The sequence below is a fragment of the Heliangelus exortis genome, chromosome 5, assembly GCF_036169615.1.
Source record: "Heliangelus exortis chromosome 5, bHelExo1.hap1, whole genome shotgun sequence".
In the NCBI taxonomy this organism is placed as follows: domain Eukaryota; kingdom Metazoa; phylum Chordata; class Aves; order Apodiformes; family Trochilidae; genus Heliangelus; species Heliangelus exortis.
Window position 1 is genome coordinate 18,045,889 of NC_092426.1, and position 15,945 is coordinate 18,061,833.

Below are 15,945 nucleotides of genomic sequence, written 5' to 3' on the forward strand. Positions count from 1 at the left end.
GATACAGAACTGGTCAGTTTAATCAAACCATTATTGAAATGTAGGGGGAAATGGAGACAGAGACAAGAAGGCAAGTCAAGACAGAAATCCAGTGGGAGGGAGAAAGGCTCCAGCTTCACTTGCTTGGTGGTACATTTAGTCAAAACCTTAACTGGCAGTGAGGTCCTTTGAGCCTGATGCCTTTGTCTTGTCTGTTCTGGGCATCACTATGAGGATGCTAAAAGTCCACTGATATTACAGTGGGTTGTGGGGGTCTCAAATTTTATAACTCTCTTTGAGAAAGTAGTTCCTTTCAGCTTACTACTGGGAATGTCATGACAGTATTGTATTTCCTGCTGGACCACTGGTTTTCCAAACACTGAAGGATTATAAAGCCAATCTGGTAAACTACAGAAGTGTGATTGCACCATGGCACATACCTGGATGCTCTGAAACATTCTTTCCATGTTACTTGAAGTTAGAGTAGCATATTTTATGATTCCATTTCAAATGAAATTTAACTTCGCAAAACTAAACAGAAAATTGTGTTATAAAGAGATCACAAGCAGAGGGCTCGATCAGAACCTTAAATTAACTAAAAATACCTCAGTAAGGGGAATGAGGAGGTCTATCAATATCAGATCAAAGTAAAAATAAATTCATTTTATAATGCTTTTTATAGTATACTTTTTAATGTGTGATAACCATATTGGGAATCCATTAGTATGCAGAAGACCATAGGAACCATATGGAAATACATCTTACAAAGGACTAGCACACAATAAATTTTACAAAAGGCATAAAATATCTTTAGGATGAATGATCACTCTGAAAGTAATGTGCACTAAAATTGTAGGAGTGGTATTCACTCATTAGTTGAATGAAGCCATTAACTGCACGAAATCATTCTTTTTTGCATAACCATTTGTCATATAAAATCATTAGCTCCCTCATAAAATTGTTAGAAATGTGAAATGATTTTTCAAGAAAATCATTAGTTACAGGGTATTACATTATAAAAATCAGTGGCATATTACTTCATCATTTTCTGCATAAAAATGTGTCGGTTATGCAAAATCATTTATGTTGATAAATAACTTTTTAAGTAGCTTTATTGTCCAATAGTCAGGCTGTTAGCTGTTCAGTTTCAATAGTCATTTTTATGACCAAGACATTTATTAGTTATGAAAAACTCTGAAACGAGCTAGAACAAACATTACTTTCTACCCTGCTAAAATTGACAGTTTTAAAAAGCGATCTTGTTCCCTGTAAATGTGCTCTTAGAGTTTTGAATAGTAGCAGCTGCTGCCATGTATTTACCATCATTTCGTCACTGTTTGAATTCTATTCACTACAGCTTTCAGGCTATCATTCATACATCCTAAGCTAAATCCAGGTAAGAGCTTTTGTAGCAGTCATTTTGGTCCTATGTGGTGGTTTTATATAGATTCCAGTTTGTGGGGTTCCATTCGGCAGAATTGTCTTTGCCTCAAATGACTGCTGGGAGGTGAAATGTTGGACTGAATGTTAGGACATTTACTCCTGTTAAGCACAGAGGCTGGAATGTCACTCCTGGCACGATAAAGCAGCAGGGAGGTGTCTCCCAAAGAGACCCTGGAATGTTGGCTAATGCGACTCCAGGCATGCTAGCAGCTACCTCAAATCACAAGTGTCAGGTATGCTTACGATCTGTAGGGAGAAATGTTGAAGGTGGAACATTCCTGAAGCTTAAATCTTCAAGAGTCATAGAGGGGAAACTCCAGGAGCATGTAAGGAACTCCAACACATACATCCTTAAGCACCTTGGGCTGGACTACTGGCCTGCCCCAGGAAGAGGGATCATCTGAAGAGTGGTGGTGAACGGGGCTGCATCCAGTTGGCGGCCGGTCACTAGTGGTGTCCCCCAGGGATCAGTGTTGGGCCCAGTTCTATTTAATATCTTCATTGATGATTTAGATGAAGGGATTGAGTCCACCATCAGCAAGTTCGCAGATGACACTAAGCTGTGGGGGAGTGTGGATCAGCTGGAAGGCAGGAGGGCTCTGCAGAGGGACCTGGACAGACTGGGAGAGTTGGGCATCCTCAATGGGATGAGGTTCAACACGGCCAAGTGCCGGGTCCTGCACTTTGGCCACACCAACCCCATGCAGCGCTACAGGCTGGGGACAGAGTGGTTGGAGAGCAGCCAGGCAGAAAGGGACCTGGGAGTCTGGATTGACAGGAAGCTGAACATGAGCCAGCAGTGTGCCCAGGTAGCCAAGAAGGCCAATGGCATCCTGGCCTGGATCAGGAACAGCGTGGCCAGCAGGTCCAAGGAAGTGATTCTGTCCCTGTACTCAGCGCTGGTGAGGCCACACCTCGAGTCCTGTGTCCAGTTCTGGGCCCCGCAGTTCAGGAAGGATATCGAGGTCCTGGAGCAGGTCCAAAGGAGGGCAACCAGATTGGTGAAAGGACTTGAGCACAGACCCTGTGAAGAGAGGCTGAGGGAGCTGGGGCTGTTCAGCCTGAAGAAGAGGCGGCTCAGGGGAGACCTCATCACTCTCTATAACTCCCTGAAAGGAGGGGGTAGCCAGGTGGGGGTTGGTCTCTTTTCCCAGACGACTTTCAACAAGACAAGAGGGCATGGTCTTAAGTTGTGCCAGGGGAATTTTAGGTTAGATATTAGAAAGAATTTCTTTACAGAGAGGGTGATCAAGCATTGGAATGGGCTGCCCAGGGAAGTGGTGGATTCTCCATCCCTGGAGATATTTAAAAAGAGACTGGATGTGGCACTCAGTGCCATGGTCTGGTAACTGCACTGGTAGTGGATTAAGGGTTGGACTTGATGATCTCTGAGGTCCCTTCCAACCCAGCCATTTCTATGATTCTGTGATTTCTATGATCAGGACCCTGAGGGATCCTTGGGTGGTGATACTGTATCTCTCTCCCTCTCTCTCTCTCTCTTTCTTTCTCAACAGAACTGTAGTTTTTCTCTTTGAACTGCCATCTTTACCATTTAAAATCCCTTCCCACTTAAATTGTTTACCTTATTTAAAACCTGAAACTAATATTAAAAGTGTGATTTGGGCTCCACTAGATCTTTAGCCTTGCAGAACTTTTTACAATCTCTAGCTTGACAAGACTAAAATTTATTTTGTTTCTGAAAGCCCCTAACGATGTCCATAATGGCAGAAAAGATTTTTAAGCAATATCTGAAATACAGTCCTCAGTACTGCTTAACTATTACTATTACAAACCAGTCTTAATTGTGATTTTGTAAAGAAAACGGGGTTGGAAAACATCTTGAAAGAACATTGCCATTCATTCACCACTATTTCTGACAAATATGTGCTTAATTTTTTCATAATAGCCACTCCTCTTTTCCAAAGGATATTCAGTAACATTCTCCCAGCAGTCTTGTTTCTAGTGTTTGAATCTTTAATGTTAATAAATTTCCCTTTTGTGTGCAATTTAAACTCATTGTTTCTTGCCCTGTCATAGTCTGTGTTCTTCTGCAGTTCTAACACAAAGTAACTGTTCCACACCCCTCTCCAGAGCAATAGAATAACAGCTACAGACTTAGACTCTTCCCATTATATTGTCCCCAGATCTTCTGGTGCAGATCATATTTTTTAAAGGGCCAACACATCCCTGTCCTGTATGGCAGGCACAAGCCAAAACCAAAGATCCTTCTACAAAACACAAGAGTACTGAATATTGTCAGAGTTAACCCCTTGAGTATTTGTGCCGTTGTGCTATGGATAAACTACTGTTTTCTTTTTTTTTTTTTATTTTCTTAAAAGAGTGTTTCAAAACAGATCAATATACTCTGAGTATATTGTATACTCAATATACAAACTAGAAAGCAAGCAAACAAGAACAAAAAATAAAACAAAAAAAGAGCATTAATTTTAATCTTAGGCAGGTACTTGTCATGAAAACTTCAGCCCAAATACTCACAGTATGGAAAATTTACAAGCAGCTAAAACATGGTGATTATAAAGAGAAAGTGATAGGTAATTTCAGTAACAAATATTACCAAGCCCTTCCAGTATTAGGAATATATTGTTTGAGTGAAGTTTTCCAAAATCAAAATAAAACCCAATGAGTGTCCTCCCCTTCCACCTATTAAAAATAATCAGAGCATGCAACACCTTTTCTTAAATACAATCTTCCATGTCTATGTGAAGGTTATCAGCTGACTCCTGCATTATTCCTAGGAGCTTAGGTTGAAGTAAGTGGTTGTCTAATGTTGCTATGGTTGAGTGCCCTGGTGTGGTACCTACACACGCAGTGAAAGGAGTGATAAACAAGGTATCCTTTTATTGCCCTGAATGTTCTTTGTGTCAATGGAGTATTTGTTGGGCTAGAAGAGGGTTCTAAAATGAGCCTGTGTGCCCTAAAGTGCAAAACCTACCTTGGCCAGGTTTACTATCCAGTGCAGAGGAGTGACCCATCAATCACATAGGATAAAATTAAGTGCAGCTATCTCATGGTTTGTAGAATGTTATATTGTTAATACCCTGAGAACATTCAAAGAAATGCCAAGAACATTTCACTCACTTTTATTTTGGGAAGTGGACTATGATTATAATCAGTGAGAGATATGACCTTCTTTTGAAATGCTTTGTCATCCTGCAGCAGTGTACTGATTGATGATTGAATTAGATGAAATGCAACTCCTCCCCCAAAATCCAGATTTTGATAAATTAGCCATGCTTTCACTGGAAAACCAGACATATCAATGTGGGCCAAGATCAGCACATTATTCTCTAATACATTCGGATGTTCTCTATCTGATGGACTGCAGATATAGTCACAAGACTTACATGGGCTTTAAGGACGTGTAGAACATGATCTTATGTTCTACATTTTTTTCTACAGGCTTTTCCTGGTTGAAATTCAGTTTTCCTTCCATTGGTCCTAGATTTACAATGCACAAACCAGGAAACTTAAATAATTTTTTTTTATATCGTAGGGCCACTGAACCACAAAGTACAAGAGCCATGAATGACATCTTTATAATGAAAAAAATTTATCCTTATGGATTTTAAAGGGCTTTGATTCCTTTCTATGGTAAATTAGCAGTTGTTTCTTAATGTTAGTGGAGCTACCACTTAACTAGGGACTTAGTAATCATGTGTGGAATAAAAGTTTTATCCCATACCTTAGGCATCCACATGAAAGAATTAGTCCAATGGCTGTTTTTGTAATCCATTATTCTGTAATTATTTCCTCTTGCTGAACAAGACCCCAGTGAAACTGTTGTGAAAATGACATGAAAAGCTCCCCATCTGCAAAATCAAGATCCCTGGGGCAATACTGTAAGGTCCTGAATTGCAGCTCCCATGTGAGTTTCTTGTATTGACATAATGATTCAGTGTACACCTAGATTCTAAGGGTCAATGCCCTGACTTCTTGAGATATTGAGTGCTTTTACTGGCATCAGATGCAAAGCATTAAAATAGATTTCCATTCCATAAAGTTCATTCTTATCCCAAGCTAACTTGACACCTTTTGGAGTAATGTGGTTTGAATGCAGTGAAGGTCAAACCTGTTAGATAGCAGAAGTGGCATGTTTGAGAAAGATAAGCAATACTGTTCATGGGAGGGTGGATTAAATATTAAGAAAGGGAAGGTCATTGAAAGTTTCAATGACACTCTAAGTTTTGCTTCTTATTCAACATGTAGAAGGTGCATGTATTTACATTTTTAGGCCTCTTCTGCATGTTTCAATATATTCATCTCTGGTTCACTGCTAAATCAGATCCATAGTTCCCCGGTATCTGATGAAGCTTCTGGTTAATATTGCTCACTATTTTATTGTCTTGCAAGAGCTGGGTATCTGGCTAGTGACACTTCCAGTGTGGCTGAATGCAGCATGCAGATGCTGATATTTCTTGGAGATGTGGCCACATTTACCAGCTAACAATGTCAGCATGCAGTCACAAAATATACCTCATTTGTCATGCAAATCAAGGGATGCCAAATGACCTCCTTTGCTTATTTGAGCTTGCTGCCAGGAAGATGTGGCAATTAGCACAGGTTCTTTAGACTTAATCAGTAGACATTTTTGACACTTATTAAAAAGTTCCTGGATCCAGGGTCCCTGCTCAGCTATCAGTGTTAATTTTTTGCTAGTGTAAAGCAGGAAGGTCATCTCTTTAAATTAGTTTTTTTAAAAAAAACAAAGCTTCTGGCAGAGGTGAAGCAGTAGGGGTATATTAGCTCTTTTCCACCCACTCAGCTTGGATTTCGGAAAAGAAACACCCTTGCTCAAGGTTGGAAAGGATTAACATATGACCATTTTATATTTGGAAGAACATAGTTGTTGCATACGTGTACCTTTCACATACAGTAAATGTAAGGTCACTGCACATAATTACAAAAGGAACCAACTGCATAGCTTATCAGCACAAGTCATAAGGATTTCAAGCAGGAATATGGCTTGCTGTGTTTCATTTATAAATGCACAGAGTCAGTGGTTAATGCTTTATGCTCCTGATATTTAGCTTTACACTGTCATGTGATTCTTAACTAGCACCGTAAAAACCCTGCCACTTGAAGATCTCTGATCTCCATTTGGGACCACGATGCTGGATAATGATATTTGTTCCTAGTGTTTGTCACCATTTGTGAGCCTGCGTGACCGATTTCTCTGGGACCACAAGTTACATTGTGAAATTTGCCAGAGCATTCTGTATATGATAATGATATGTAAAACCAGTACAAGCATAAGCCAGAAATTTACATGGCTAATGTTATATGGCTTCTGTTTGCAAAGCACATTCTCTTTGTCAGGGCACTGGCAGTCCTATGTGTACTGATCACAAAATGCATTTTCTAGCATACTCTGTGTAATGCAAAACAAATATTTTTATGCAACAAACAAAAATCTTCGGATAAAATTGTGTTTTCTTTCAGAGAAACTTTGCAGACAATGTAATAATGCATTACCAAATGGCTAGTGGGAGGATTATATTTTGCGCAGTGATAGTGGTGAAGAGGACAACCAATACCTAAAACCAAAGCTTAAAGACCTAAACCTAAAACTCTAAGTAAATTTTAAATGTTGGTGGTTTTTCAGCTTCAGTAAAGCTAAATTCTGGGAATGGAATATTCATTCTAACAATTGTTATAAGTGATAATCCAAGGGCGCTATCGATGGGTGGTGATTCCAGCTCTTTCCAGCTTGCTCTTACCTCCTCTAACTATGCTATGCTAATAAAAAGATTGGATAGAAATATTTTTTGTGAATTGAATGTCTGCTGACAAATGAATTGTCTCAAGAAAGTTACAAAATGATAGCAAGCTTCTAAGGCACCAATTTAGACAACAGTCAATACTATGACTCCATATTGAAACAATAGTATCTTACAATTTTCTTCCACTAAAAAAGAATATTGAATACTGTTACCCACATTCACAAGAACATGTGCTGACTTTTTAGCTTGGCCTAGCTTTTAAAATCCATGTTAAGGTTGGGGTTTTTGTGTAGTTGATTTAGACAATAGGCAGAGGTTAAATTTACATGATATAACCACTGCAATTATTAGTGGTAACCAAAGGTCTTTGATCCCCAGCTTTGATTTTGAGGTTCATTTGCAGAAGAAAATGTATATTTTTCTAGTTTACTTAGCTGTTAAAAATATTAACAAGCAGGTGTGTGTAGTGTATGTCCTCACTCCGTTAACAGCTTTCTTCTGGCACTGTGAGCTGTACCCATGTTTTATTCCGCCTGGCAAAGGAAATTGCAGGAATTGAGTGACTGGTGTTGAAAATGATTAGTGACTGGAAATACTTCTGCGTGAGGAAAATTAAACTTTGGCACTGCTTCCTACAAATAAAGTAAATGAGAGAGTTTTGAAGGTAATAAATTAAAAGGCTGATGCTATTTCTCTCAGAGAATTGCTTTTCTTTAACCAGATTAGCCCAACAACAGTTTAGTCAGACTCCATGGAGGTGATTAAAACCAACATTTGTGTGAATAAAAGTGTTGTATTCTACAGATTTCCAGGATAATTTGTATGGAAACTGCTTGGTTTTATCCCTGTTCATGTCCATACTGTTTCTCTGTAAGGTATATGCATAGATAACAAACATAAGAAAACTGGTTTGCATGAACAACTTTATGCTTTTATACCTTCTTTACTGGGTTAGAACGGCCATCACCTGAACCTTCCACACAAAATTGAAACTTGAGATAATGAGGCAAGAGGGAATTTTTGCCCATAAATTTTGCAAACTTGACTTGTACGGAGGAAACGTTATCAAGGAGGTGCAAGATTAATTATGTGGAAAAGCACCACAGTCTTGGCTTCCTGAACCTTGTTAGCATGATTTTGCTTGTTGCACTAAGCACAGCCATGCTCATCTTTAGCTTCAGGCTTAAAACATGCCTAGTGATAGTAAAACCTTCTAAAAGAAACAAACTTTTAAAAGAGAAATCCAAACAAACTTGCATCGGTAGCAAACAACCTGTGCCTCAGAATAAGAAAACAACAAACTAAGAATAGAAATTCTAATAACACACAGCTTAAGCAAACAGAACAAGAAAGGGAAAAATACCTCAGAATAATGATTGGTTTTTAAACAGCTTTGATCCTTTGCTTCCATCTGTAGCTTGCAGCATAAACAGTCTTCATGTTTAAAAACATGATGTATCAAAGGCAAATTCTCACCTGGATGTATTTATTTGCTCTTTTAATGGTCCAAAATGCCAAGCTATTCCCTCCTCCACATATGTCACAACATCTGTGGACCTCATATGGCTTTTTTTCAACTCTCTTAAATTTTGTGAAGGCTAGGTGATTTCTTTAAAAAAAGTTTTACTTTGGGAGTAAGGCAGCTGTTTGAGATGGTTTTAAAGATTGGTTTGGAATGTATTCGATTGTATTTAGAAAAAAAAGTAAAAAGCTTAAAACCAGTTTTTAATCACAGCTACCCCAAGAAAACCCACCACTGGTTTTGAAATTTTTTACATTATTGGAAACTCTATTATTAACAGCAGGCTCCTGCTTTACAGGGGAAATATGTATGAGAAAGTCCATCAAATAATTCTATGACAATAAACTGAAACTAAAGAGCCTGACAGTAGGAATCTCAAATCTAGTATAATAACATAAATTATATTTATGAATTCATCACATATATTTAAATATAAATATTATAGAAGTAGCTATTTATTTAGGCACCTACCAGTCTGAGACATTAAGAATGAATGAAGCTACATGTTAAAGCTATCTGCATTACATTGCATCTTAAGCCTAACATTTACCTTGAGTTGCCTTGCTAAGCAGGGGAACCTCTGGTAACATTTCAGGTCTTGATCCCCTTGTGGAAACACAGACCAAATGGGCAGCCATGAAGCTTGGGTTGAGCCTGAAAGTTTTTGGATCTGGAGCTTTAGTTCTGCTTGTCATAAAGACTGTAGGTAAGCCAGCCCTAATAGCTCAGCTCTTCTCGGATCCCACAGAACAGCAGGATGGCCACACCTAGGCTTCTGTTTAGAAGAACAATTTTAAACTAGTCTAATGTGTAAAAGAGGAATTAAATTTATTAATAACATGCTGCTTTTTAAAAATTCATTTACTCATACAGTTAAATTGAAAGCTATAATTCTAGTTTACTATAAAAGCCTTGTACCCTGTTGTTAAAAGCATTAGGTTTAAAACGTAATGGCTGCTGTCAATAGTTCATAATCTAAATAAATAGAACAGAACAAGGGAGGCTGATCCTGAGTTTTATTGATGGGATGTGTACAGAGATTAAAGTATTTGCCTAAGGACACATTGGGAGGGGATGATTAGTTTAATGAATGCCTGTACTTGAATAGAAGATCCTGTGTACTACAGTGTCTTCATACTCGAGTCTGCTTTGATCAGTGGATATCAATGTCAGTTTTTAAAATATTTGAAAATAACTCATGCAGAAGACTGTCTAAGAACATAAGGCAGGTCTGATAGAGGAATACAAAAGTCCTGTGTCATGGTGTGTCATGGTTCAAAGGTCACACTCTTAAGAATAACTTCTTCAGTTTTGATCTTTTAACCTTGAAGTATGCCAGTCATTAGAGTGATGCCTAGAAAAGAAGTGGGATTTAGCACGTATTTGTTCAGGTAGAACAGAGAAACATAGATTTCATGTTGTTTGATAAACATAAGAGTACATGGCAGGGAAAAGAAACCAGACTCTCATCAGCTATTGATAAGGCTGTCAGGTTGCTGCCATTGTTTCATGTGATGCAGACACACAGGGAAGAGATGCACTGGGCTGTCCCAGCAAGGAGATTATGCTCTCACCCTCTCTCTGGCAATTTGCACCTGCCTCTGTCTTCACAGATGTCTCATGCTGCCTCTGAAATGTTACATCTATGTCTTCTAGGGTTTCTGCTAAAGCTGTTTCAATTTTCTTCCCATTGCCTGTTATTCCCCCAATACCTGAAGAGCATCTATGGTTTATGTAAAAGCTATAAAAAAATCTTAAAAGAGATGACTTGCAAGGGAAAGAAACAAATGGGCCTCATTTACAAATAACCAGTTTCTCACACGTGGCAAGTGTTCAGGGATTGAGATGCTGAATGTGTGCAGCTGTGATCTGTTGCAGAATGAAAACTGCAAAAATTTCATTTGCAAATGTATGACATCCTACAAAACAATCTGCTACTGTCAGCTGTAGATGACTTCTCCTTCCTTTACAACTTTCTATCCATAATTTTGTAATCACATGACTTGTCAAGACTGCAGTGGGCAGATATTTCAGGTGTTCAGAGACAGTAAATAGTAATTTGAAGAATGTTAGATTTGTGGAAGAGGCAGATGCAGACAGTCATATCAAATCCAGGAGCCTCGTTGACTCATGAGCCTCTTGTACTATCTGGCAGTGTGCAGGGAGTACCTTCACAAAGAAGAGAATTTTTCCTTGAAACGTGGCATTTCCTGACATGAAAAAAAGTACAAAGCAACCTGGAGTGTTCATCAATGACCACAGAAATTCTGTTGTACCCAAATGACAATGTACTGCCAATGCATTTCTGAACAGGAAAAGAAGTGAAAATCAGACTTCATTAAATGTTCCTTTTCCACCTGTGTGAGCAGGAAAGAGTACTAGATTAATAAACTTTTAAAAAGAACTTTACCTTCACTGCACATTTCACGAGAAGATATATCTGCTGGAAGTAATCCTTACAGGTATCTCCTTTGTCTTAGTTTGTGGTAGGCAAGATTGCAGTGAGAGCCTTTGTGTTTACAGATAATTTCAAGACACCAAGAAATTTGGGGTTAGATCGACCTAAGCTATTTTGGGGTTAGAATTAGCTATTTCTGCATGGGTTGTAGTACTACAAACCTGAAGTTATTCTTTCCAGCCCACTGTAGGAGTGATATGGAGGAGTTATATCTGTCACTGGGAAATTTTCAGCTGTTCATGGATCAAGTGAATATCCTCTTGTTCTGCACTAGAAATAGCTACTTCTGGAAATGCCTCACTAAGGGGGCATGTGAACACTTTGCCTGTATTGATAGTGATTGCTGATTTCAAGCCCAGGGAGAAAGAATTTTCAGGGAGTAGTCCAAACCTTAGAGATTCAGTTCTGTGTTAGGACCAAAAACATAACAGAAACCTCTAGAAGTAGCTATATCTGCAAGAAGCTTACCAGATCTATCGCAAGCACAAGCAGCTCAATTCTATCAGCTTGAGAAGTTATCTTGTTATTGAGAGGCAAATGATGGCATTTCTGCTCTAGGTCTACTGTCAAGCTGTCAGCAGGCTGACACCTTAACTTCATGACAAAAATAAATATAAGGATAAAAAAAAAGAATTCTAACATATGTTTGAACATTTATAGACTCAAAGGTTACAGAATTGATGTAAGATAAAATGAAACAAATGACTAAAAAACATCCATGTTCAGTCAAACTGAAATAAGCCTGTAAGAAAACAAGTGAAAAACAGTATTTTAAACGAGAGGTTTGTGCAAGTCTATCAGTGACTTTACCTGTGTAGGAAAAATGTAAAGTAAATAAAACAGATGTAAGTGATTTTGTGCAATTCAGTTGGTTATACAAAAGTATTTTTAGCCCAAAAATCTTGTTGAGAGAATAGAGCAGAGGCTGAGCTACATCAGGAGACAGATGAAAGACATGAATACCAGAAACTTAGAGCTGGTGGCTTGGCATGAGGTACCCCTCAAAGCCAGCCTATTATTCTCCTCAGCTGGATAGGGGAGAGTGAAATAGAATTACAGGCTCACAGGTAGAGAAGGGCAGGGGGATATCACTTACCTAGGGAAAAGTAATTTAATTTTTTACTAATCAAATCAGAGAAGGGTAAAAAGAAATAAAGTCAAATCTTTAAACACCTTTCTCCTACTCTTTTCTCCTCAAGATAACTTCAACTCCTGTTTTTTCTGCCTATTCCCTGCCAGAGGCACAGTGGGGATGGGAATGGGGCTTCTGGTTGGCTCATCACACATTATCTCTGCTGCTCCACCCTCCTCAGTTGGATCCTCCAGTGTGAGTGCTTCTCACAGGCTGCAGTTCTTGATAATCTGCTCCAGATGGGCTCCCTTCCACAGGATTCCTACAGGAAAAAGACTGCTTCAGAGTGTGGGAGGTCACAAGTCCTGGCAGAAAACCTGCTCCAGCATGGGATCCTCTATGAACAGGTCCTTCCACAACCCTGCTCCAGGTTGGTCTTCCCATGGGTAGCCTGCTTTGGGTATCTACCTACTGTGGTGTGGGTTCCTCCACAGGCTACAGGTGGATATCTGTGCTACCATTAACCTCCACAGGTTGCAAGGGCACAACCTGCCTCACCATGGGCTTTACCATGGACTCCAGGGAAATCACTGCTCTGGTATCTGGAGCACCTCCTCCTCTTCTTCTTCACTGACATTGGTGTCTGCAGGGCTGTTTGTCTCATAAATTCTCACTCTTCTTTTCTGACTGCTGTAGTGGTATGCAAGTTTGGGTTTTGGTTTTTTTTTCCCATCTTAGGCATAATATTCCAGACATGCTACCACTGCTGCTGATGGGCTCTGCCTTGGCCAGCTACAGATCTGTTTTGGACCTGGCTGGCATTGGCCCTATTGGGCATAGGGGATGCTTCTAGTGGCAATTTTCTAATCTGGCAAAAGGATATAGCTAAGTACAATATGTGGAGTTTGATAGGTAAAAAGTCTAGCAGCTTTTAAAGGATTAAAAGTCTATCAGTCACTGAAGTAAGGCTGTGAAGGATAATTTTTATTTTTTTTGTAAGGAACTGGAGGAATAACTTAGGACACTGGCCATTTGTGGCTTCTTAGCAGACTTTGTTGGATAAGTGCCCCATTTCCTCAGCTGTGGTCTCCTTTCTGTCTTGAGTTTTTGTACTTGTCTCTTCATAATGAAAACAAACCCTTGCAATGCATGTACCTAGAGAGTTCATTAACCTCTTCTTCTTTACCCCGCTGGTTTTATTTATCATGAAACAGGAGTAATAATAATAAGCATTGTGTCATACTCTGATTTTGAGGAAGTCTTGGGAAGAGTCACTGTTTGGTTTGTGAAAATTAGCTTTTAACAACCAAGGCAGGCTGAAAAATAATTGCCTCCTGTTACCTTTTATGTCTTTTCTAGTATTTTTAGACTAAAAACTTTCATACTTTCTCTTCTGAATTGTAGGTGGCTCAGTTTGCGGTATGCCACACTGAATGACCTAGTACTTACATAATATACTGTTTTGGATAGGGGAGACTGAAATAAAACAAACAGGTCTTTAAAAAATTCTGAGTATTCTCTATGTTTAATGAAATTCTCTATGTTTAATCTCACTTAAAACGTGAGGAAACTTTATCAGTTATAAAATAAATTTGTTTTTCTTGCCACCATTTCTTTGAAACTCATGTCAAAGTATTTTAAAAATAAGGCTTTCATATAAAGGAGCATCATTTGGCTAGAAAACTACCCCAAATCAGTATAATGAACAAAATACTTGCTGAAAGTATTCTAATGTTCTTTGGAGAAAAAGAAAAAAAGTAGGAATTTTACTTAAAATTAATAGATGGATGATATGTTGCAGAAATTTCAGGGACATATTTCTAATATGTTGCCAACAGCTGCTCTTCAGGGTCTCACTGGTTTTCCTTAGGGACAGCACCATAAAATATCCCCACACTCAGGATTTTCTCATCTCCCTATATTCTTTGTTTTTTCCCATTGTGTTTTGAGTTGAAGCTGGGCCCTCCTAAAGATCAAGCTCTGACATAGTGTTCATTTGGCTGGAGAAAAAGTCAGTATTTTTGGAACTTTGGAGTAGAAAGTCAGATTGTTTTTCCCCACTCTGATGTCCTCAATATCCCTTGACTAGCAAGGAACTGCTAGTCAGAAGGGACTTTTCTCTCTGTTGCTGAGCTGTAATTTCATCCTTGATTTGTGTCACCTTTATGATGAAAAATCTGTCAAAACTGATACGAGATTGTGCAAAATTTTTGGTTTCTAGTAGTTGTTTTCCTGATAAGAAGAGTATTTTGTCAGAAAATACCTAACATGCACAAGATATAGCTTTCTACACTGTGCCAACACTGGTGTATACCTTATTTAAAATAGAGGATAAAAATTTTTGCCCATTTGTTAATATTAAATAACATTTCTTCCTTTATTCTATTACTTTGCTGTAATCAGGAAGATCAAGGTTAAGTATTTGAATTTCAACAACACCTAGGGTCAACAGAAACATATTATCTTACTGTCTGTTAAAGCAGGACAGAAATAAGAAGTCATTTTGGGGTGATTTTTGGTTTTGTTTTGGTTTTTTGTTTTTTTTTCCTTCACCAGAACTAGTCTCTTTGTATCTGGTCCTTTGATTTATTTATTCAGTGAATGTGGCTTGCAATAGGAAATTTATACAAACTCACCCACAACAAACACAAACAGATTCAGATGAATCCTGATGGTGAGGAGCAGTTGGTATTCCTACACATTCACAAGAGAACAGGCATTCTGCCCAGTGCTTGTTTTGTTTGATTTTTCCTATTCTTCCATCCATCAATGTATTTAGCATGACATAACAGGCAAGTCCGTTTTTTTCCCTTCTTCAGAAGGGATAATTTGTACAGAGTCTGGTCATACTCCTCCCACATACTTGAAATGGCCTAAAATGAATGAGGAATGTCAAGTATCAGAAAAAATTCAAAACCCTATACTGTGCTGACCATCCTACACCAGTGCCAACAAATCACTTTCTGGAAATTCATTACTTCACAGGAGAATGTTGCCTTCCTTTTTCGATGTCTGCCAGCCAGAGGCAACCAACAGGGCAGGTGTTGAACCCCAGATGCTTCTCATACAGATATCTGTTATCAGCCCGGAGTTCCTTTGCCTTTGCAGTCACTGCCCTGCTGAACCCATGTGGATCTTTGCTCACTAAGCATTCTACATCTTCAGGTTGGAATTTAAAAAAAAAAAAAAAGTCTTCATGGCTTTCCGGTTTTAAAGCAAAGAGATTCATAGTTACTTTTAAAATGCCTGTTAAAGTGATAAAGAAATGATAACAAATTAGTTTTACTAATTTGTTTAAACTTTAGCACTGACTGCAGTACATCTGTATTCATTCTAATGAATGAATTCTAATTCTAATCATCAGCTGAAACTGAACATTTTCACTTTTTTCAAACTTAGCAGCATAAAGCTTCATTATAATGTAATAAATTGCATCTAATAATGCAAGCGTATTAGAATAGTTACATAATAGGGTTTCTTTAAAAGTGCATGAAATCTAAACTTTGTTTAATCTAAATATCTTGTTTTGGGGTGGAAAGGGGGAAATGGCTGATAGCAGTGGTACTGATGGCAGTCGAATCACAGAATAGATCATGTCCAGACAGCTTTTGAATAATCTCCAAGGTGTGAGACTGTGCAACCTCTCCCAATGCTCCTTATGAACTACAGAGCTTCCCATGTTTCACTTTGTGTCTGTTGCCTCATCCTGCTATTGGGCACCACTGAAAAG